The sequence below is a fragment of the Cervus elaphus genome, chromosome 22 (genome assembly GCF_910594005.1).
Source record: "Cervus elaphus chromosome 22, mCerEla1.1, whole genome shotgun sequence".
In the NCBI taxonomy this organism is placed as follows: domain Eukaryota; kingdom Metazoa; phylum Chordata; class Mammalia; order Artiodactyla; family Cervidae; genus Cervus; species Cervus elaphus.
In genome coordinates, this window is record NC_057836.1 from 33,467,931 (window position 1) to 33,491,728 (window position 23,798).

Genomic DNA, 23,798 nt, shown 5'->3' on the forward strand with positions numbered 1-23,798 from the left:
ACATTTTAGGAATCAGCGAACTAAAATGGACTAGAACAGGTGAATTTAACTCAGATGACCATTATATCTACTACTGTGGGCAAGAATCCCTTAGAATAAGTAGAGTAGCCATCATAGTCAACAAAAGAGTCTGAAATGCAGTAATTGGTTGCAATCTCAAAAATAACAGAATGATCTCTGTTCATTTCCAAGGCAAACCATTCAATACCACAGTAATCCAAGTCTACACCTTGACCAGTAATGCTGAAAAATTGAAGATGAATGGTTCTATGAAGACCTGCAAGACCTTCTAGAACTAGCACCCAAAAAAGATGTCCTTTTCATTATAGGAGACTGGAATGCAAAAGTAGGAAGTCAAGAGATACATGGGGTAACAGGGAAATTTGGCCTCGGACTACAAAACGAAGCAGGTCAAAGGTAACAGAGTTTTGCCAAGAGAATGCATTGGTCATAGCAAACATCCTATTCCAACAACACAAGAGACTATTTTACACATGGACATTACCACATGGTAAATACTGAAATCAGATTGATTACATTCTTTGCAGCCAAAGATGGAGAAGCTCTATACAGCCAGCAAAAACAAGACCAGGAGCTGACTGTGCCTCAGATCATGAACTCCTTATTGCCAAATTCAGACTTATATTGAAGACAGTAGAGAAACCACTAGACCATTCAAGTATGACCTAAACCAAATCCCTTATGATTATATAGTGGAAATGATAAATAAATTCAAGGTATTAGATCTAATAGACAGAGTGCCTGAAGAACTATGGACAGAGGCTTGTGACACTGTAAAGGAGGCAGTGTTAAAGACCATCCCCAAGAAAAAGAAATACAAAAAGGCAAAATGGTTGTCTGAGGAGGCCTTACAAATAGCAGAGAAAAGAAAAGAAGCAAAAGGAAAAGGAGAAAAAAAGAGATATACCTATTTAAATGCAGAGTTCCAAAGAATAGCAAGGAGAGATAAAAAAGCCTTCCTCAGTGATCAATGCAAAGAAATAGAGGAAAACAACAGAATGGGAAAGACTAGAGATCTCTTCAAGAAAATTATATATACCAAGCGAACATTTCAACATTTCATGCAAAGATGGGCACAATAAAGGACAGAAATGGTATGAACCTAACAGAAACAGAGATATTAAGAAGAGGTGGCAAGAATACACAGAACTGTACAAAAAAGATCTTCATGACCTAGATAATCACGATGGTGTGATAACTCACCTAGAGCCAGACATCCTGGAATGTGAAGTCAAGTGGGCCTTAGGAAGCATCACTAAGAACAAAGCTCGTGGAGGTGATGGAATTTCAGTTGAGCTATTTCAAATTCTAAAAGATGATGCTGTGAAGTGCTACACTCAATATGCCAGCAAATTTTGAAAACTCCACAGTGGCCACAGGACTGAAAAAGGTCAATTTTCATTCCAATCTCAAACAAAAGCAATGTCAAAGAATGTTCAAACTACCACACAATTGCACTCATCTCTCATGCTAGTAAAGTAATGCTCAAAATTCTCCAAGCCAGGCTTCAACAGTACATGAACTGTGAACTTCCAGATGTTCAAGCTGGATTTAGAAAAGGCAGAGGAACCAGAGATCAAATTGCCAACATCCATCAGATCATTGAAAAACATCTATTTCTGCTTCATTGACTATGCCAAAGCCTTTAAGTGTATGGATCACAACAAACTTGGAAAATTCTTAAGAGATGGGAATAACAGACCACCTGACCTGCCTCTTGAGAAATCTGTATGCAGGTCAGGAAGCAACAGTTAGAACTGGACATGGAACAACAAACTGGTTCCAAATTGTGAAAGGAGTACATCAAGGCTGTATATTATCACCCTACTTATTTAACTTATATGCAGAGTACATAATGCGAAATGCCAGGCTGGATGAAGCTCAGATGCAATCAAGTTTGCTGGGAGAAATATCAATAACCTCAGATATGCAGATGACACCACTCTTCTGGCAGAAAGCAAAGAAGAACTAAAGAGCCTCTTGATAAAAGTGAAAGAGGAGAGTGAAGAAGTTGGCTTAAAACTCAACATTCAGAAAACTAAGATCATGGCCTCCAGTCCCATCACTTCATGGTAAATAGATGGGGAAACAGTAGAAACAGTGACTGACTTTATTTTGGGGGCTCCAAAATCACTGCAGATGGTGACTGCAGCCATGAAATTAAAAGACGCTTGCTCCTTGGAAGAAAAGTTATGACCAATCTAGACAGCATGTTAAAAAGCAAAGGGATTACTTTGCCAACAAAGATCTATCTAGTTAAAGCTTTGGTTTTTTCCAGTAGTCATGTATGGATGTGAGAGTTGGACGATAAAGAAAGCTGAGTGCTGAAGAATTGATGCTTTTGAACTGTGGTGTTGGAGAAGACTCTTGAGAGTCCCTTGGACTGCAAGGAGATCCAACATGTCCATCCTAAAGGAAAGTGAAGTCACTGAATCGTGTCCGACTCTTTGCAACCCCGTGGACTGTAGCCCACCAGGTTCCTCCATCCATGGGATTCTCCAGGCAAGAGGACTGGAGTGGCTTTCCATTTCCTTCTCCAGGGGATCTTCCCAACCCAGGGATTGAACCCAGGTCTCCCGCATTGCAGGCAGACGCTTTACCCTCCGAGCCACCAGGGAAGTCAAGTTTTCCTAAAGGAAATCAGTCCTGAATATTTGTTGGAAAGATTGATGTTAAAGCTGAACCTCCAACACTTTGTCCACCTGATGGGAAGAGCTGACTCATTTGAAAAGACCCTGATGCTGGGAAAGATTGAAGGCAGGAGGAGAAGGGGACAACAGAGGATGAAATGGTTGAATGCCATCACCAATTCGATGGACATGAGTTTGAGTAAGTTCCAGGTGTTGGTGATGGATAGGGAAGCCTGGTGTGCTGCAGTCCATGGGGTCTCAAAGAGTTGGACATGACTGCGTGACTGAACTGAACTGAACTGATAGTTCTACAAAGCTATAGAAATCAAAACAGGTACTGACATCAAATAGACACACAGCCCAATGGAACAGAAATGAGGGCCCCAAAATGGGGAAACAATAGACTCTTAAAAAATGATATTGGGAAAGCTGGACAACTATTTATAGGAATATGAAATTGGACCCCTATCTTATATCACTCACAAAAATTAACTTGAAATGGATAATAGATTTGAAAATAAGATCCCAAACCATTAAACTAGAAGAAAACATAGTGGGGGCTGGGGACGCTGCTTGATTGCTACACTTACATTTATAGTTTAAAAAATATGTATTTCTTCTTAAAATAAAAGTGTATTTTTATTGAAGAAAGGTGGCTAATACATAGAATTACAAAGGTAAAATTTTTTAAAAATTAGATTACAGATAATTGTGTAATCTAGCCATTGAGTATTTTATTTATTTTAGCATATATTCTGTCAGTATTTTGTGTATGCATGATACAAACCCTTTGTGTGTATGTGTGCATACACATCCATGTATCCATTCAACAAATATGTCTTGAATATTTATGATGGTTCTTGTTTCTCATGTCTGTATACCATTTTTACATGAAATTAATATTCCATGATACAAAAATACTACAATATTTTTAATGTAAAACCCATACTTTTTACAAATTGCTGTTCTAAATTTTGTGTTACTACACACATTATATATATATAGACACACACACACACACACATGCACACACACACACACGTATGTGTGTGTGTGTGTGCATGTGTGTGTGTAATATAAGGTAACTCCCTAGAGCACAAGCATCAACATTAATAAATTTTAACATGTACTGTGTGAACTAAATCTTTGGTGCAGCAGTAGAATGGACACTACTATCATCAGTAAATGAGAGGCTTCATGTCACTGAAATTTCTTCAGCATTCAGTTATGGTGGTATTTTTAATCTTTGCCAATTTGCTAAATGAACAGGCTCTCACAATTAATTTGCATGCCTCGAATTTTAGAGAAAAATTTTATATATCTAGCTCCCATCTGATTTCCTCCTTCTAATTCAATATTCAAATTATAACTCTATTTGCCCCTTATTTTGTAAGTAGTTTAAATTATATTTTAACTTCATAATTAACATATTAAATTGCCAACAGTATTTTTAAAAATAGCAATTTATACCATTAAACCCAGTATATTGTAAATATATATATAAATATATATATATATATGTATTGTAAATACATTTCTCAGATTCTCATTTGTTTGTCTGTTCTATCATTTAAGATGCAAAGAAGGTTTTACAATTTTGTGATCAAACCTAGAAAAAGTTTTCCTTCGTGATTTCTGCCTTTGGTACAATGCTTAATAACTTCCAACTCTCCCTCCACTTATATAAATACCAACACTCTCTTAATACTATTATAGTTTCTTTTATTAAGAATTTAAAACTTCAATCCTCCTGGAATTTATTTTGACAATGGTATAGAAATTTAACTTTTCTTCTAAATACTTAGAAGAAAATTGTTCATTCCTTTCACAGATTTGTAATGCCTAAAACAACACTGCGTAAAAAAGCTTTACCATGTTAAGAGGAAATAAAATTTCCTAATTACAGGTCAAACATCATGTTTACATTAAGTTATGTCATTTCATATCATATTATGTTATAAAACACCAACTATTCACTATAAAGTATGTATTGTTTTTTAAAATTCTCTAAAAGATACATAGATACATGCATCACCTAAGAAAATTAAAATTATGGTTCCTAATGACTTTAAAAATTAGAACATATTTGTTACATTTTATAGAGTCTCAGCAATTCAACTTCACTAATTTATGCAAAATGTATTTTCATTTACAGAATGTGACTGTGGGCAAGACTTCTTCCATTGAGAAGAGATATAACCTAATTATGCAAAAAGTTTTATGGAGATGGTTTGGGTTCAAGGTTTTTTTCTAAAATTAAATTATTGTTGTTAGAACTGCTTCCTTGTTGCTTAGTATTCTAAAGAAAGATACAAAACTACTAAGGAATTGCTTGCTCATATACATTATTTTAAAGCCTTTTGGTCAACAATTCATGCATTATTTTATTTAGAAGAAAAACCCTCTTAATTACAAACAATTACTGAATAACGGAATACTGTTCAAGCAATTATTATTAAAGGATTTAGATATATTATCATCTGACTTTTAAATACAAGTAATAAAATTATAGTTTATCTGTGATTTTTCCAAGAATCTCTCTCATTTTTTATCAATCAAGAAGCTAAAAGCCAGCCAAAGGAATTCTACATAGACTATTATTTTCTGCCAGGCTAGTATTTTAGGTCTGCTTCAAGAGGATCAGCATCGGCTACTCAAGTAGTAATATCTCGTTCCAAGACCAGTACAATATCTCAACAGTGACTGCATTATGTTACTTAGGCTGATGTACATTTTGAAATGAACTCTGCAATTCAAATTGTGCTAATAAAATTCTCCCAGTGCATTATATGTACATACACTTGAAACACCCAGAAAATAAGCTTAATAACTTTATGCTAAACTATGCAGATGGAGCTTAGATATTTGTAGGTAGAGCATAAAGACAATCAAGCATAATCAGGCATTTAAACAAATAACTTTGAGTTGAGAAGAAATTATGAGTCCAGGGCTATTAGATTTAAATATGCATGGTGTTCCTTATAAGGTTAACTTGAGAAAACTAGGCTGAAAGTATATTAAAAAAGGAATTGTACTCAAGAGATCGAGGTGCAACAATAAAAGATGACCCACAGTGAGTTATAAATGGTTATGAAAAATGAGATATAGAAATTTTATACAATTCAGGAAATATAAGACCACATAATGAGTTATTAATTAAGAAATGAGGTTTTCATATCAAAGACCATAGTTTCAGGAATGGATTCTACCATATGTCAGTAAAGAACTGCAGATTAAATTACAGAGCAAGGACCATTAGTTGCACAGGTAAGTGACATCACAAGCCTGTTATTCATATTTACTATGAAAATTGGTGTCTTCTTTTTGTCTTTTTTTTTTTTTAAATAATAACCAGGGTTTTGATTTCAGAGAGTCATTGGATTTTGCCATGGCCTTTCAGTCTTGTTAATTATTATGTGTTCAGAGTAATGCACATTTTTATCCACAGGTGGCAGACCTTTTTTAAATCAACTTCAATCATATTCAGCATTTTGTTTTGGTGGTTTTTTTCCCTTCTTAAACTGCCACCCACATTAAAATGTAAGCGTGTGCTGCTCTGAGTTCTCATTAATGTTGCACAATTTAGATGATAGATTTGTCAACAAAGTGGCTCATTCTCAAAGGCCACTGAACCCTGTCGGGATAAATGCCTTAAAAATTGTATATTGCAGAGTAATCTTTAATTATAAAGAACTCACTTGACAATTTACAATATATTGGGATTATTCTCTTTTTTTTCAGGCAGCAAAGAGTTTTACCTTCCAGATAAGGTTGACTGGGGGGAAAAAAAAGTGAACTTGATAAACAGCTAAAGCAAAGAGCTTGCTTATTTGCAAGTAAAAGAGAGAGGTGACCAAAGGCGTACACAAATAACAATCACTTAGGTTCACAAATTATTAACTGGCTAAGTGGTTAAAGCAAACAACTATAAATGCAGTGACATTTCAAAAGAATGTTAATGCAGAAGGAAATAAGTAAAACAAAAATAACTTGCTACCAATGGTATAACTAACCACTATCCTCAACTTACCCCTATAAAATCTTAGCTTTACGAGCCTCTGTGTAGAACTTATTTTTGGTCAATGCAGTATAAAATCAGATATCCAACAAAGCCTTTTTGTGGGTATTGTTGATGGGTGCAAAGGTTTAACCTGCCAATGCATTCAATTCATATATAAATAAAATATTTATAATGTTATAGTTCTTGAAACATTCTAGTCAATCTAATGGCAATGCCTGCTATCCTTTATTACATGTCTTAGAAAAAGAACACTGAAAAGAATACATGCCTATTTTACTAGTCTATTATTCTTCATTTCCAATGTGGGAGATTCTTTACAAACACCTTCAATTATTTTACCTAATTTTGAAAGATGAATCAGTTTATGCTATTTGCAAAAATAGCAAAAAAAAAAAAAAATAGCATGAGTTCTCCGTCATGAAAAAATATACCACTAAAGAAATAAAAAAAAAACTTACTATAACTATTTGCTGTACTACTTTTAACACTTATATTGAATATGTGTATACTCTATGTACAGTTGGGATTCCCTGGTGGCTCAGATGGTAAAGAGTCTGCCCGCAATGCGGGAGACCCGGGTTCAATCCCTGGGTCGGGAAGATCCTCTGTAGAAGGAAATGGCAACCCACTCCAGTACTCTTGCCTAGAAAATTTCATGGAGGAGCCTGGTGGGCTACAGTCCATGGGGTCGCAAAGAGTTGGATGTGACTGAGTGACCTCACTTCATATGCACAGTTAGGCAAATAGTTAGAAAGTGCACACCCACATAATCACCAGAAGGGCATCCGTGGCACTCTCCCTTGGACCGGAAATGCTCCCTCACCCCAATTCTCCCTCCATGAGCTCAGTCTCTTTTCTCCTTCCTAGAGATCAGCACTCTCTGACTCATATACTAATGCTTCCCTGATTTCCTATATAGCTTCACCATCCATAATGCATCTCTGAAAAACACAATTGTTTGCCTAGAATCAACCATACATTAACCATACATCATCCTGTTTGTATTATGTCTTTGCTTTTTCTCTGCTTATTCATTAAGTAGATCACTAAAAGCCTTCCATTTTCATTGCTTCACATCATGACAATTCTACAATTATCCATACTGTTCATGATAAGTGAATTATTTCTAATTTTTGGCAAATACTATTTCTACTGTGAACATTTTTGTAAGTATTTCCTGATACATGTATGCACATACTTAGTTCTGGTTCAGTCGCTAAATCGTGTTCATTTCCTTGAGACCCAATGGACTGTAGCACACCAGGCTCCTTTGTCCTCCAGTAACTCCCAGCATTTGCTCAAATTCATGTCCATTGAGTCAGTGATGCCATCCAACCCTCTCATCCTCTGTCACCCCCTTCACCTCCTGCCTTCAATCTTTTCCATCATCAGGGTCTTTTCCAATGAGTTGGCTCTTCGTATCAGGTGGCCAAAGTATTGGAGCTTCAGCTTCAGCATCAGGCCTTCCAAGGAATATTCAGCTTCAGCATCAGGTCTTTCAATGAATATTCAGGGTTGATTTCCTTTAGGATTGATTGGTTTAATCTCCTTGCAGTACAAGGGACTCTCAAGAGTCTCATCCAGCACCACAATTTGAAAGCATCAATTCTTCGGTGCCCATATGCACATATTTTGCTGAGATACACATACCTAGGACTGCTATGCTTAAGTAGGAACTGTCTATCCAAAAGCAGCTGTTCCAGTTTCTGTTCTGATCAGCCCTGTATGAACATTGCTATTGTTCTGCAATCTTGTCATTGCTTTGACCTGCTAGCCGTTTTAGTTTTCCCCATTCTGAGGCATGTGTAGCGGTATCTCACTGTGAATTCACTTTGTATTTCCTTGACTATTACTGATATTAAGCATTTTTCATATGTTTTGACATTTGGATGTATTGTTGGCCATTTGGATTTCTTTCTTTGCCATTTTTCTATTGGATTATGTGAATTTTCACATTGATTTGTAGTTTTAAAATATCTATTCTGGATATCAGGGTGTCAATGACACTTTGCAAATTTATTCTGCCACTCCATGTCCTCTCTTTTCACTAATTTTTATGTCTTATTTTCTTGATAAACAATAAAATAAAGTACAACCTATGTAAATGATGAACTGTGGGTGACACTGATGTGTCAGTTAGAAGTTGTAAAAAATGTACCACTCTGGTGGGGGATGTTGACATTGGTGGGGGATGTTGACGTTTTGGGAGGCTAGGCATATGTGTGTGTGTAGGGGGATTGCGGGGAGTGGTATATGAGAAATCTCTATGCCTTCTGCTCATATTGCTGTGAACCTAAAACTGCTCTTAAAGATTAAGTGTATTTTTTAAAATAATGTAGAATGTGTGCATTTTAATCTAAGGAATATGTCTCTACACTCAGGTCATAAAGTTATTTTTCCTAGATTTTCTTATAGGAAAGTATCTTAAGAGATTCTCTTTTTTCTACGTCTTACACTAACTGAAATTGATATCTGTGTGTGTGTGAGGTAGGGATTTCATTTCCTTTTTTCCAATAAAGAATCAATTTTCCCAATACCATGTATTTTTAAAAGTCTGCTATTTCTCTACTGCTTTGAAGTGCCACCTCTATTATAAATAAAATGTCCATATATGCAAGAGTTGTTTCTGAGCTCTCTGTTATTCAGTCACTCAGTCATGCCTGACTCCTTGTAACCCCATGGACTGCAGCACACCAGGCCTCTCTATCCCTCACCACCTCCCCAAGTCTGCCCAAGTTCCTGTCCATTGCATCGGTGATGCCATCCAGCCATCTCATCCTTTGACATCCTCTTTTCCCTCTGCCCTAAATCTTTCCCAGCATCAGGGACTTTTCCAATGAGTCAGACATTAGCATCAGATGACCAAAATACTGGAGTTTCAGCTTCAGCATCAGCCATTACAACAAGTATTCAGGGTTGATTTCCCTTAAGATTGACTGGTTTGATCTCCCTCCTGTCCAAAGGACTCTCAGGAGTTTTCTCCAGAGCCATGGTTCAAAGGCATCAGTTCTTCAGAGCTCTGCCTTCTTTATGGTCCAGCTCTCACAACCATACATGACCACTGGGAAGACCATAGCCTTGACTATACAGATCTTTGTTGGTAGAGTAATGTCTCTGCTTTTCAACACACTAAGTTTATCATAGCTTTCCTGCCAAGAAGCAAATGTCTTCTGATTTCATGGCAGCAGTCACCATCCGCAGTGATTTTAGAGCTGAAGAAGAGGAAATCTGTCACCACTTCCAACTTTTCCCCTTCTATTTGCCATAAAGTAACTGGCCAGATGCCATGATCTTAGTTTTTTTAATACTGAGTTTTAAGCCGGCTCTTTCACTCTCCTCTTTCACCCTCATCAAGAGGCTCTTTAGCTCCTCTTTGCTTTCTGCCATTAGAGTGGAATCATCTGCATATCTGAGATTGTTGATGTTTCTCCCTCCTATCTTGATTCCAGCTTGTAGCTCATCCAGCCCAGCATTCCTCATGATGTGCTCAGCATACAGATTAAACAAACAGGGTGACAGCAGACAGCCCTGTCATACTGCTTTCTCAATCTTGAACAAATCAGTTGTTAAATACAGAGTTCTAACTATTGCTTCTTAGCTGAGCTCTCTAGTGTCTCTCATTTGTCTACTTGCCTACCCCAGCAGCGATGCCACACTTTCAGAATTTATAATACTTTATAAATTAATAGGACAAGTAATCCTACCCATACACCCCCTCTTCAAGAGTGTCTTGACTCTTCTTATCTTTTCATGTTCAAATCAACTTGTCACATTACACACCCACTCACACGCACACACATATGCATACACATGGGTGAATACACACAAAAGCGTGCAACCTTACACACACACCCACACACACATACACACAATCCAAACAAATAACAAAGAAAGACAAAGCCAACAAAGACAAAACAATCAACTGGCATTTTGACTGCAAATCCACTTGGAACTAGTGGACATTGCTACAATATTGGATCTTTCTATACATGAATATGGTATATCTCACCATTTATTTCCTTTAATAAATATTAAAATCTTTCTCAAACTTTCAAAATTTTCCTTATAGAGGTACTACTCATTTCTTGTTACTAAATACTAGGTAAAAATTGATGCTGATATATAGAAATATAGTTGATTTGTACATATTGTGTGCACCAAATTTAAATGCTCATATTAATTCATACCATCTGCCAATAATGATGGTTGTTTCTTTTCCAATCCCAATAGTTGCATTTTTCTTGCTTTATTGTATTGTCTAGGATCTATAGGTAAAATGCTCAATGACAAATATCCTGATGTTGCTCTTGATCTCATCAGGAAAGATTCAACATTTTGCTATTTTAATTTATGATTGCTATAGGTATTTCTTATCACACTAAAATAGTTCCTCCCTGTTTTTAGTTTTTAGGAACTTCAAAAATAAGGAGTAAATGATACATTTTATTAAATCCTTTTCTTGCATTAACTGAAAAAACCATGTGATACCATCATCTTTTAATCTGTATTACACTGATTTCTTTACATGCTAACAAATGCTGATTTTCTGAAGTAAACTTGCTCACGATTAATGATCTTTTTTATATATTGCTGAAATTGGTTTGCTAATATTTGATTGATAGTTTTTCCATTTTATTCATGAGAGGGATTTGCCTGAATATCCTTTTTTATACTATTTTTGCCAGGTTTTGTATCAAGATTATATGATCCTTATAAAATAAATTGGGGATTATTACCTCTTCTTCTATTTTTTGAAAACAAAACAGAACAAAACAAAACAACAATTTACATAGGATTAGACTTATTTCTTCCTTAAACTTGCCTGTGAAGCTTTCTGGGTTTGGAATTCTTTTGCAGGAAAATTTTTGATTACTAAATAAGATTTCCTTAATGTTTACAAAATTATTCAGGTTATCTCTTTTTCAGTAAATATTGCTAAGTTAGGAATATTTTGATCAGTGACATATTTTTCTAGGAATTTGACCACTCATCTATCTAACTTTTCATATTTCTCAATATTAACCTGGTAATGTGAAGTTTAGCTGCTTAATATCTGCACATCTGTTGTGATGGTACTTTGTCATTTCTGCTACTGGATATTCATCTCCTCACTTGTTCTCTTGTTCAGTCTCATCAGAATGATGAAACATTTACTCAGCGTTTGTAACAATTATTGGCTGTCTTGCTTCTCATCTTTATATGTTTGCTTCTGACCTCATTAATTTTGTACTTTCTTTTTTTTTTTTCAGATAAAGTCTTGACTTATTAATGTTCAATTTCTTTTCTCTAGTACATTTAAGGTATAAATGTCCCAGTAAATGCTTCTTATAGGTGTTCTACAATTGTTATATGTAAGATGTACATTTTCAGTTAGTCTAAAATATTTATAATTATTATTCTGATTTCTTTTTAATTTTTAAACTTTTTTCTAGCTATATTTTTGTTATCACCTGCAGCTTAATATCACTGGTATAATTCCAGTTCTTTGAAAACAGTTGAGACCTAATTTATGACTCAGCATATGGTCAATTTTTGTAATTATTCCATGTGTTCTTCAAAATAATGTGAATTTTGCAGTTGCATGCAAGGTTCTATATATGTCTACAATGTCAAGTTTCTTAGTCTTATATTTCAACTCTATCCCCCTCTACTGACTCTTTTCTATTTTATTCCATCAATTACTAAGTAAGTTAATATTCACTGGATTGTTTATTCCTTCCTGCTATTCTGTCAAATTTTCCTTAATCTGTCTTGAGGTTATGATCTTAGGGACACTTAGATTTAATATCATTCTATCTTCCAATCAAATTGAAACTTCAATCACTTATAGAGTAACTTTATCTCCAGTAATGGTTTGGTTTTTAAAGTTTATTTTGTATAACCAGTGTAGTTACACCAGTGTCCATGTGGTATTTGCATGAAACTATTTTCCATTATTATTTACATTTTACATGTGAGGATTGGTACTTAAGGAACATACCCAACAGTAGACAGCCCTAAACTGAACCCACACAGCATGTCTGCAAATTTGATGCATCTCAACATTATGCTTCTCTTATAAATTCCAAAGAGTTAAGTCAGCTTAGGTACAGGGGAAAAAAAAGAAAAATTCTCATTCTAATTTCTGCCATGAATTTCTCACAGATTGCTAATTGTGACTTTTCACTTACTTCCAGAAAAATTCTCACTCCTTTAATATTTTAATGCATCATAATATGGAAAAAAAATCTCCTAAAAAAGAGAATATTCTTAATCCAGAATTGCAGTACTCAAATTCTGTCACTTACACACAAGAAAGAAAGTCTTTTAAAATTCCACACTTTGTTTTCGAAATCAGAATGATTACCATCAACCTTAAGGTGCTTGTCAAATACCACAGAACAATATCTCAATCTGTCTTAATCTAAAAATATGTAGCCAGGCTGCAATACAATCAAGATTTCTGAGAAACTGTATATGGCTCTACTGAGAAGAAAAGCTTACTACAATCTGACTTCATGAAAAGCACTCCAAAAGAATGAGTGATAAGCTGTTTCATCTCTCCTTGAAAAGACAAACATAGAATATTTTAAACAGAGCCATTAAGCAACTTATGTAATCATTTGGAATTCTATACTTTTGATATTTCTCAATAATTAATACTAAATATTTAATGCTAAATCATATTTGTTAACAGAGAAGGCAATAGCAACCCACTCCAGACTTTTGCCTGGAAAATCCCAAGGATGGAGGAGCCTGGTGGGCTTCAGTCCATGGGGTCATGACGAGTCGGACACTACTGGGCAACTTCACTTTCACTTTTCACTTTCATGCACTGGAGAAGGAAATGGCAACCCATTCCAGTGTTCTTGCCTGGAGAATCCCAGGGATGGCGGAGCCTGGTGGGCGGACGTCTATGCGGTCGCACAGAGTCAGACACAACTGAAGCAACTTAGCAGCAGCAGCATCATATTTGTTAAAAATGTGCAAACTATAAAGAAAATTAAAGTTGCTAATGATTTCATGATTTCCAACAACACAAGAGAAGACTCTACACATGGACATCACCAGATGGTCAATACCGAAATCAGACTGATTATATTCTTTGCAGCCAAAGGTGGAGAAGCTCTATACAGTCAGCAAAAACAAGACCGGGAGCTGACTGTGGCTCAGATCATGAACTCCTTATTGCCAAATTCAGACTTATATTGAAGACAGTAGGGAAAACCACTAGACCATTCAGGTATGACCTAAATCAAATCCCTAACGGTTATACAGTGGAAGCGAGAAGTAGATTTAAGGGACTAGATCTGATAGACAGAGTGTGTGATGAACTATGGATAGAGATTCATGGCATTATGCAGGAGACAGGGAGCAAGACCATCTACAAGAAAAAGAAATGCAAAAAAGCAAACTGGCTGTCTGAGTAGGCCTTACAAATAGCTGTGAAAAGAAGAGAAGCAAAAAGCAATGGTGAAAAGGAAAGATATACTCATTTAAATGCAGAGTTCCAAAGAGAGCAAGGAGAGATAAGAAAGCCTTCCACAGTGATCAGTGCAAAGAAATAGAGGAAAACAATAGAATGGGAAAGACTAGAGATCTCTCAAGAAAATTAGAGATACCAAGGGAACATTTCATGCAAAGATGGACTCAAACAAGGACAGAAATGGTATGGACCTAACAGAAGCAGAAGATATTAAGAAGAGATGGCAAGAATACACAGAAGAACTGTACAAAAAAGATCTTCATGACCTAGATAATCACAATGGTATAATCACTCACTTAGAGCCAGGCATCCTGGAACGTGAAGTCAAGTAGGCCATAGGAAGCATCACTACGAACAAAGCAAGTGGATATGATGGAATTCCAGTTGAGCTATCTCAAATCCTAAATGGTGATGCTGTGAAAGTGCTGCACTCAATACGTCAACAAATTTGGAAAACTCCACAGTGGCCACAGGACTGGAAAAGGTCAGTTTTCATTCCAATCCCTAAGAAAGGCAATGCCAAAGAATGCTCAAACTACCACACAATTGCACTCATCTCACATGCTAGTAAAGTAATGCTCAAAATTCTCCAAGCCAAGCTTCAGCAATATGTGAACCATGAACCTCCAGATGTTCAAGCTGGATTTAGAAAAGGCAGAGGAACCAGAGATCAAACTGCCAACATTCACTAGATCATCAAAAAAGCAAGAGAGTTTCAGAAAAACATCTACTTCTGCTTTATTAACTATGCCAAAGCCTTTGACTGTATGGATCACAATAAACTGTGGAAAATTCTGAAAGAGATGGAAATACCAGACCACCTGACCTGCCTCTTGAGAAACCTGTATGCAGGTCAGGAAGCAACAGTTAGAACTGGACATGGAACAACAGACTGGTTCCAAATAGGAAAAGGAGTACGTCAAGGCTGTATGCTGTCACCCTGCTTATTTAACTTATATGCAGAGTACATCATGAGAAATGCTGGGCGGGATGAAGCACAAGCTGGAGTCAACACTGCCAGGATAAATATCAATATCCTCAGATATGCAGATGACACCACACTTACGGCAGAAAGTGAAGAAGAACTAAAGAGCCTCTTGATGAAAGGGAAAGAGGAGAGTGAAGATGTTGGGTTAAAGCTCAACCTTCAGAAAACTATTATCATGGCATCTGGTCCCGTCACTTCATGGCAAATAGATGGAGAAACAGTAAAAGCAGTGGGTGACTTTATTTTCTTGGGCTCCAAAATCACTGCAGATGGTAACTGCCGCCATGAAATTAAAAGATGCTTACTTCTTGGAAGGAAAGTTATGACCAACCTAGGCAGCATATTAAAAAGCAGAGACATTACTTTGCCAACAAAGGTCCATCTAGTCAAAGTTATGGTTTTTCTAGTAGTCATGTATGGATGTGAGAGTTGGACTATAAAGAAAGCTGGGCACAGAAGAATTGATGCTTTTGAACTGTGGTATTGGAGAAGACTCTTGAGAATCCCTTGGACTGCAAGGATATCCAACCAGTCTATCCTAAAGGAAATCAGCCCTGAATATTCATTGGAAGGACTGATGCTGAAGCTGAAACTCCAATACTTTGGCCACCTGATGGGAAGAGCTGACTCATTGGAAAAGACCCTGATGCTGGGAAAGATTGAAGGTGGGAGGAGAAGGGGATGACAGAGGATGATATTGTTGGATGGCATCACTGACTCTATGGACATGAGTTTGAGTAAACTCTAGGACTTGGTGATGGACAGGGAGGCCTGGGGTGCTGCAGTCCATGGGGTCGCAAAGAGTCGGACACAACTGAGCGACTGAACTGAACTGAACTGACGATTTCATAATCCAGAGCTAACAATATTTAATGTTCCTACCTTCAGCTAATTTTCTATGCATTTGTAATATATATTTATACTTTAATGTATATATGTGTGTGCATATGTGTATATGTGTACATGCACACTTTTGGAGATACACTCTATATTTAATGTGGATTCTACTTGTTTCATTTAACATTACATCATGTATAATTTCATATGTATTTAAAAATTCTTTGAAAATATATTATTGACTGTATAATATGAATGTACTCAGATTTATCCAACTATTGCTCTATTGCTGAACAATTTATCCAGCCTCAAATTATTTCCATTATAAATATCTGAAATGATCATAATTACATAAAGTTTGTCACTTTTAATTATTTCATTAATTAGAAATTCATTAGAAATTCTAGAAGTGAAATTACCAAATAATGTTACTTGGGCCCTAATATCTAGTCTCTACTGTCCAGCAATAGTAATTTCCTCAGATTTATCTTCCAAAATAAAACTATATTTTCTAAACTCTTCTTAAGTGTGTCACGGTCAGGCAACTTTGTTCTAGTCAATTGAATATAAGTGGAACAGCTGTGGACAGTTTTCAAAAGATATCCATATAGGGAGAGACCATAAATCTTCTAGAAATATTCCCTTCCTGCTGCTCTCAAAACTGGGAAAGGAATATGTCAAGGTGGTATATTGTCACCTGTTTATGTAACTTATATACAGAGTACATCATGGGAAATGCCAGGCGGGATGAAATATAAGCTGGAATCAAGATTGCCAGGAGAAATATCAACAATATGCAGATGATATCACTCTGATGGCAGAAAGTGAAGAGGAACTAAAGAGCCTCTTGTTGAGGATGAAAGTGGAGGGTTTCAGCTAAGAAAAAGGTGGCATAAAACTCAACATTCAAAAAACTAAGACCATGGCATCTGGTCCCATCATTTCATGGCAAATAGATAGAGAAAAAGTGGAAACAGAGACCGAGTTTATTTTTTGGGCTCCAAAAATCACTGTGGACGGTGACTGCAGCCATGAAATTAAAAGATGTTTGCTCCTTGGATGAAAAACTATGACAAACCTAGGCAGCATATTAAAAAATAGAGACATCACATTGCTGACAAAGGTTCATATAGACAAAGCTATGGTTATTCTAGCAGTCACATACGGATGTGAGAGTTGGACTATAAGGAAGGCTGAGTGCCAAAGAATTGTGGTGCTTTTGAACTATGGTGCTGGAGAAGATTTTTGAGACTCCCTTAGACAGCAAAGAGATCAAACCAGTTAATTCTAAAGGAAATCAACTCTGAATATTCATCAGAAGGCCCAATGCTGAAGCTGAAGCTCCAATATTTTGGCCACCTGATGCAAAGAGCGGACTCATTGGAAAAGATCCTGACATTGGGAAAGGTTGAGGGCAGGATGGAAGAGGGCAACACAGGATGAGATGGTGCGATGGCATCACCAATTCAGTAGACATGAGTTTGAGCAAACTGGGAGATAGTGAAGGACAGGGAAGCCTGGCATGCTGCAGTTCATGGGACTGCAAAGAGTCGGACACAACTTAGCAACTGAATAACAATAGGGAAAGAGCATAAATCTAGAAATATTCTTTTCCTGCTGCTAGAATATTGACTTTATTGCTGGAATATCAATACTGGATATCCCAAAACATGAGATAAAAGTTTCAGGGGAACAGAGCAAAAGATGAAGGATCTGGGTCCCTAATGACTATGGAACCTCCTGATCATCTCTTTACTGAGTACACAGACTTCACATAAGAAAAATTAAAGTTCTACCTTTTTAAAACAATTTGGATTACTTCCAACCAAACCTTTCCAAACTAGCAAAGTGAAAATGTTGCATAGAATGCTTTGGAAACACTTAAGGCTCTTAACAGAGATAGTTAAATCGCTTTATGAAAAGCGGAACAAATATAACCTTTTTCCAACATTACTGAAAGCACCCAACTCCCTACATTCTTGTTACAACATTATTCCAAACTACTTTTTACTAGTTAGATTTTAAGTGAAGCATAACTTTGCATTTCTTTAACTAGCCTTTTGCATTAGAATTGCATTCTTCATTAATTATTCGTTCTTCTATCTTGTTATGTTTTAAATTAAGATATTACTGCCTTTCTCATAATAGCTCTTTACATATGATGTTTGCTGTATTTATTAAAAGTAGTCCTAGTTTTCCATTTCCCACTTAATTTTATTTATATTTCTGTTTTCACTTGTAAAACTATAAAAGTTTCATATCTGCAATAATTCGTGACTTATTCCAGTTCCATTTCCATTCTGTTATCACTAAAGTTATACTCACAATGCTTTCTCCCATATTGCTTTGATTCATTTGTCTGTGAATATATAAAGTCTTATTTATGAATATTTTAAAGTATTTTGGGGATTTAAAACAATTCCATTTTTAAAGATGATAAAAAAAAAAAACTACCATTGAATGTAAGGGTTTTCACAAATAAACTTGTATCTTGAAGTTCTAGAAACATAAATCATATGACTTTTCAAGTGGATTAGGAAATAAATTTTAATTCACTCTTCAGGAAGACAATTTTTTCACTATTCTCTTCAACTAAACAGAAAGGTAATTCCTTTTCCATTTTACTGGTGACAAATTTCTAAACAATAGGACGTCTTTCCTCCAACATTTTCTGCTCTCATTCATAAGTCCGTCAGTCATGGAACTAACTCCAGGTCTGTGGTCAAACATTCAATTCCTGTTCCCAAGAGTATAACTTTTACAAGCATTTCATAAATGCACACACAGATAGATGCCCAATAAATTTTCCTGCCAAGCAAATTGGAAAATACCTGTTTGGCCTCAGCAAACCTGTACTTTTGTATGTGTTTACAAAAACATACCCTGAAATACTTAATAGCCTGTGGGAAGTTTTGTAAAATCTTGTGACCCAGAGTATTTCTTTTTCAGCAACAACAAAAAGTAGCAACAAATGTTTTTTAAAAAAACTTCAATGAAGAAGAAAAGCTTTTGCAACTTTAAGAAATGTGTATCTCATTAAGGAAATGAAAAGAAAAGAAATGTTGCTTTCATCTGCCAGTTTAGAAACATTACCTTCATAATGAGTCTGAAAATTATAATTACAAATTCAGTTGTCATCTGAACATAAAAGACTATGTATTATAACTTTATATGCATATGTCACATATTTTACTTATAAATTAAAAATAAGGCACACAAACTTCCATTTTTAAAATAATCAATTTTTTCAAAGGTGGGCATTATGTGTTTTATCTTTTTCCTACCCAGTGCAGTGCCAAAATTTTCTGTTCAGGCTTCAGAATCTTGTAAGTAGATTCAGACAGGACTCGTGTCATTAGCAAGAGGAATCTAGAAAAAATAAAAGTAGACTATTAACAGTGCATTGTTCCTTTTTAGTAAATATTTCAAGATATGACTCTTCAGAATCATGAGATGTCTATGGTTTTCAAATAAATTTTTATATATATAAATATCTATTTATATACATATAAAGTTATTATTTATTGAAAAAGAGGCATTACTTTGATATCATAATACCACAAGAATTAATCCAAAAACTATTATATGCATGTAAGTTCTGTTAAAGGCATTACATATTAATTTGCTATTTCTGTTTAGTCACTCAGTTGTGACCCCATGGACTGCAGGACTCCAGGCTTCCCTGTCCTTCACTATTTCCCAGAGTTTGCTCAAACTCATGTCCATTGAGTGAGTGATGCCATCCAACCATCTCATTCTCTGTCACCCCCTCCTCTGTATTTATTAATCATAAGTTGTTCATTTTGTATAATTTTGATATAAACATCCTGAGTATACTTTAGGACAGGCAGCATTAAGGTTTTTCTTTCTTGGAATGAGTTATGAAAATTTTTCAAGTATCCTCATAGTTCCTTTCTTTGATTGCATTCAAATGTGTGACAGCCAAGGTCAACACAGCAACCGCCTAGTGGGAGCCATTCAGCTGTTTCTACACTGACGTCCCTTGCTTGCGTCTCTGTGACTGTACTGCCCAATCCAGCTTCAAAAATATTGCTCTTGCCACCTTCAGAAGTGAATGGAACTCTGGCTGTTATCAGTTCCTTAGGTTAAACAAAAACTGTCCCTGGCAATCAGTTGAAATTCTCAAGAATCAGACTTCTGAAAGGAAGGAATCAGTACTTGGTGGTAGCCACAGCCTTGGTGCCAGTTCAGCCTCTTTACTATCAGTTCAATTTATGGAGAATTGAGTAATTCTTCATCATCATTCTTACTATGCCATTGATTATTCACTATTTTGGTCACAAGTTTTATGGTATTAGGGTAGTTTCATTACCATATTGTTATATCTAGACCATGATTAGTAGAGGGGCTTTTACTTCATTCCAATGTCAGATCTTTTGTTAATAAGCACAGAACTCCAAAAGTCACCACATTGACAGAAGACTCCACATTATTTCATCAATTCACTAATTGCTTCTTTGGAAAGTATTTAAAAGGGAGAAAAGTTATTAAATTCTGAACATCAGAAGTTACACTGCTACTTGTTCGTAACAGCCAAGACAGAGAAGCAACCTAAATGTCTACTGACAGATGAATGGATAAAAAAGATGTGGTGCATATATGCAATGGAATATTACTTAGCCATTAAAAAGAATGAAATAATGCCATTGGCAGCAACATGGTAAACCTAGAGATTGTCATACTGAGTGAAATAAGTCAGAAGGAGAAATATCATATGATACTGCTTATATGCAGAATCTAAAAAGAAATGATAAAAACAACTTACAAAGCAGAGCAGACTCACAGACTTAAAGAACTAACTCATGCTTAGGAGAGGGTGGGGGGAAGATGGGGTGAAAGGTTAATTAAGGAGTCTGGGATCAACATGTAAATACTGCTGTATTTAAAGTGGATAACCAACAAGGACTTACTGCACAACAGAGGGAACTCTGCTTAATATTTTGGAACAACCTAAATGGGAAAATAATTTGAAAAAGAGTAGATACGTGTATATGCATAACTGAATCACTTTGCTGTACATCTGAAACTACCATAACATTGTTAGGAAACTAAACTCTAATATAATATTCAAAGTTTTAAAGAAGAGAAATTATGCTGTTGCAGTAAAATAAAAGTTGTTTACACATGGTCTGCCAATTCTTAAAAAAAAAAAAACTATTTTCATTAAAAAAATTATACTAAAAAGGTACCCCAAACTTTACTTTTATCAATTAAGTGAAACATCACATCTAAGCAACTGTAAAGACACTGCCACAGTAGAATTTACTTAAAAATGAAACAAAAAAATTTGTCATATCTCATAAGTGGGCAACATAGAAATACACAGCTGGTAATTTTACCCACAAGAGGGAGCCTGTATTTTTATATTTTTGTCACAGAACTTGAAAAACCTGAACTAAAATATGTTCTATAAAATGTTTGTTGATACCATAATTTTTATGTAAGGTCAAGTTTTAAGCTAATCAGATTTCAGGTGGCATATTTTTCTTTAACCATAATATATCAGTATGTCACAAGATTAGAATGACGATTGGAATGTTTAAACTTTCATACCTATATTGTAATTAGGTTTTTTCAGATATAATAATGAAGATGTAGCTGCCAAAGCAGCGTAAGAGGAAATTCCTTTCAGGTAGTAGTAACATTAGCTAAGCGAAATTGACTACAATTATTATAAGTGCTTTACATCTAAATTTAATAACAGAGAAATGAAGTGATATTTCAGCCATCTTCTTGTCAGAAAAGAGGCTTATATAAACCAGTAATTATCTATGTATTTTTGGAACAGGCAGCACCCTACTTTAAAAATTATGGTGGTCATTCTCACCAATATCACTTAAGACTTGCCTAAGAAAGGGTATAACTGACATGACATCAGGATGATCTTTCCTTTCTTAGAGTTGAGAAAAAGATCCTTTTTAAAAAAAATCTAAGCTGTATTCTTCATATCTTTAATCTCCCTAAACAATATCTTAAATTACTAAGTCCCTAAATAAATGTGCTCTGAGTTTTGGAAAATAAAATATATCCATCAACTTAAAAATTACCTTATAAAAGATAGTTTTGGCAACTCATCAACTGAGAGTGATCTGTTCTATCACATTCAGAGACATAGTAATAATCCAGCTGAAATTTGTTTTGTGATCCCTTGTAAAGTGCAGGGAAGACAGCTGATAAAGTGTCCCTGTCTCCTAGAGTCCTCTCCTCAGCTCCTTGACAATATTATACACCGGGGGCAGGAAGCTGAAGAAGAAAGGGTTAATTACTGTTGCTCTTCCTTCTGAAATTCCAACCTACCCATTAAATCATTCTTTTTTCTCCCACTAGGGACCATGAATCTAATGGACCTAAAATCAGTATCTTATAAATGACATAAAAAATATATTCATTTTATGGACTAATGTACCCTAGTGTCTGAATCCTATTTACAACCTCTACTTTAAAAGAGAACAACAGACCTACTTCTGCCAGTAAAAGGTTACTCAGTCACTTTGGTGACATGTTGCAGAATCCACTGTCCTACTCAAGTGTGGCAGGAGGGCAAGACTGGCGGCTGCAAATCCAACATTGTTGAAACTCAAAACAGTGCAGTGCACTCACGTTAGGATACACAATTACCAAGAAGCATGCATGCAGCTTCCAAGAGCTCCACCATCTTCCAAGGTGGATTTACATGTTTCTGTTGCATTAACTTGTTTCGTAACTTACATAAAGTTTTCAGGGCATCAAATCATTACAATACTGAAAAAGCAAACACAACTTCCACTTCATAGTGACTTCTATAATGATTGAGGAGACTCAATTAAAAAAAGAAACCCTAAAAGACCAAAATGATCACTAGCCTACCAGAGAGACATGGGCCAAAAAAATGTAGCGTGAGAGCACCCCACATTAAACCACAGTTTCAAGCAAGCTCTGGGGAAACTAAGGGCATTTCATCTCAGGGAGACAACCAAAAAAGTTACAATGACTGTCTGTTGGTTTTTACATATTAAGAAAATACGCTGGGAGTTCCCTGAAGGTTCAGTGGTTAGGACTCCATGCTTTCACTGCCGTGGCCCTGAGTTCAATCCTTGGTGAGGGAACTAAGATCTTAACAAACCATGTGGTATGGCAAACAAAAAAAGAAATGATGAGAAGGTTTTACACTCATATAATATTTTTACTAATCCAAACGACCCACATACTTCCCTCAGAAGCCATTCTTTTTATAAGATTAATTAGTTTTGGTTGTGCTGGGTCTTCCCTGTGGCCCTTAGGCTTTCTCTAGCTGTGGGGAGTGGGGGCTACTCTTCACTGCACTGCATGGGCTTTTCATTGTGGTGGCCTCTCGTTGCAGAGCACAGGCTCTAGGCTCATGGGCTTCAGTAGCTGCAGCTTGAGGGCGCTAGGGTGCAGGCTCAGTAGTTGCTCTGTGACACACGGCATCTTCCCTGATCAGGGATGGAACCCATATCCCCTGCACCGGCAGGAGGATTTTTATCCACTGAACCACCAGGGAAGTCCTCTCAGAAGCCATTCTTATGAGTGAGAAGGCCTTATGCTTAGTTTTAAAAAGAAAGCTTCAGTTTATCATTTATTCCTAACTTTATTTTGAGAGTATCTTCTTCTACTTTTAATATTTTTAAGATATCAAATGTAAAGCATCCCTGGAAAATGCAAATACTCCTGTACTGCAAAGATAAAAAGTATGGCCAAAAAGGAGGACAAAGAAAAAAAAAAAAAGCCAAAAACTAAAGAAGATCTATTTTTCTGGAAAAAAAGTATCTGACTTTCTGTTTCAATGGGTACAAACTGAAATAGAGAATAACCAAT

At 35.9% G+C, this 23,798-nt stretch overlaps 1 protein-coding gene across 10 annotated transcripts in view; it reads right to left on the reverse strand.

The window, feature by feature from the left end:
* SOX5 (SRY-box transcription factor 5) overlaps positions 1-23,798 on the reverse strand; it is a 1,103,086-nt gene that overhangs the window by 779,624 nt on the left and 299,664 nt on the right. For all 10 annotated transcript variants that reach the window (XM_043882232.1, XM_043882231.1, XM_043882225.1 and 7 more), the window contains one exon: positions 19,247-19,331. The gene's annotated coding sequence lies outside the window, so the exon portion shown is untranslated. The remainder of the gene's footprint in view (positions 1-19,246; positions 19,332-23,798) is intronic.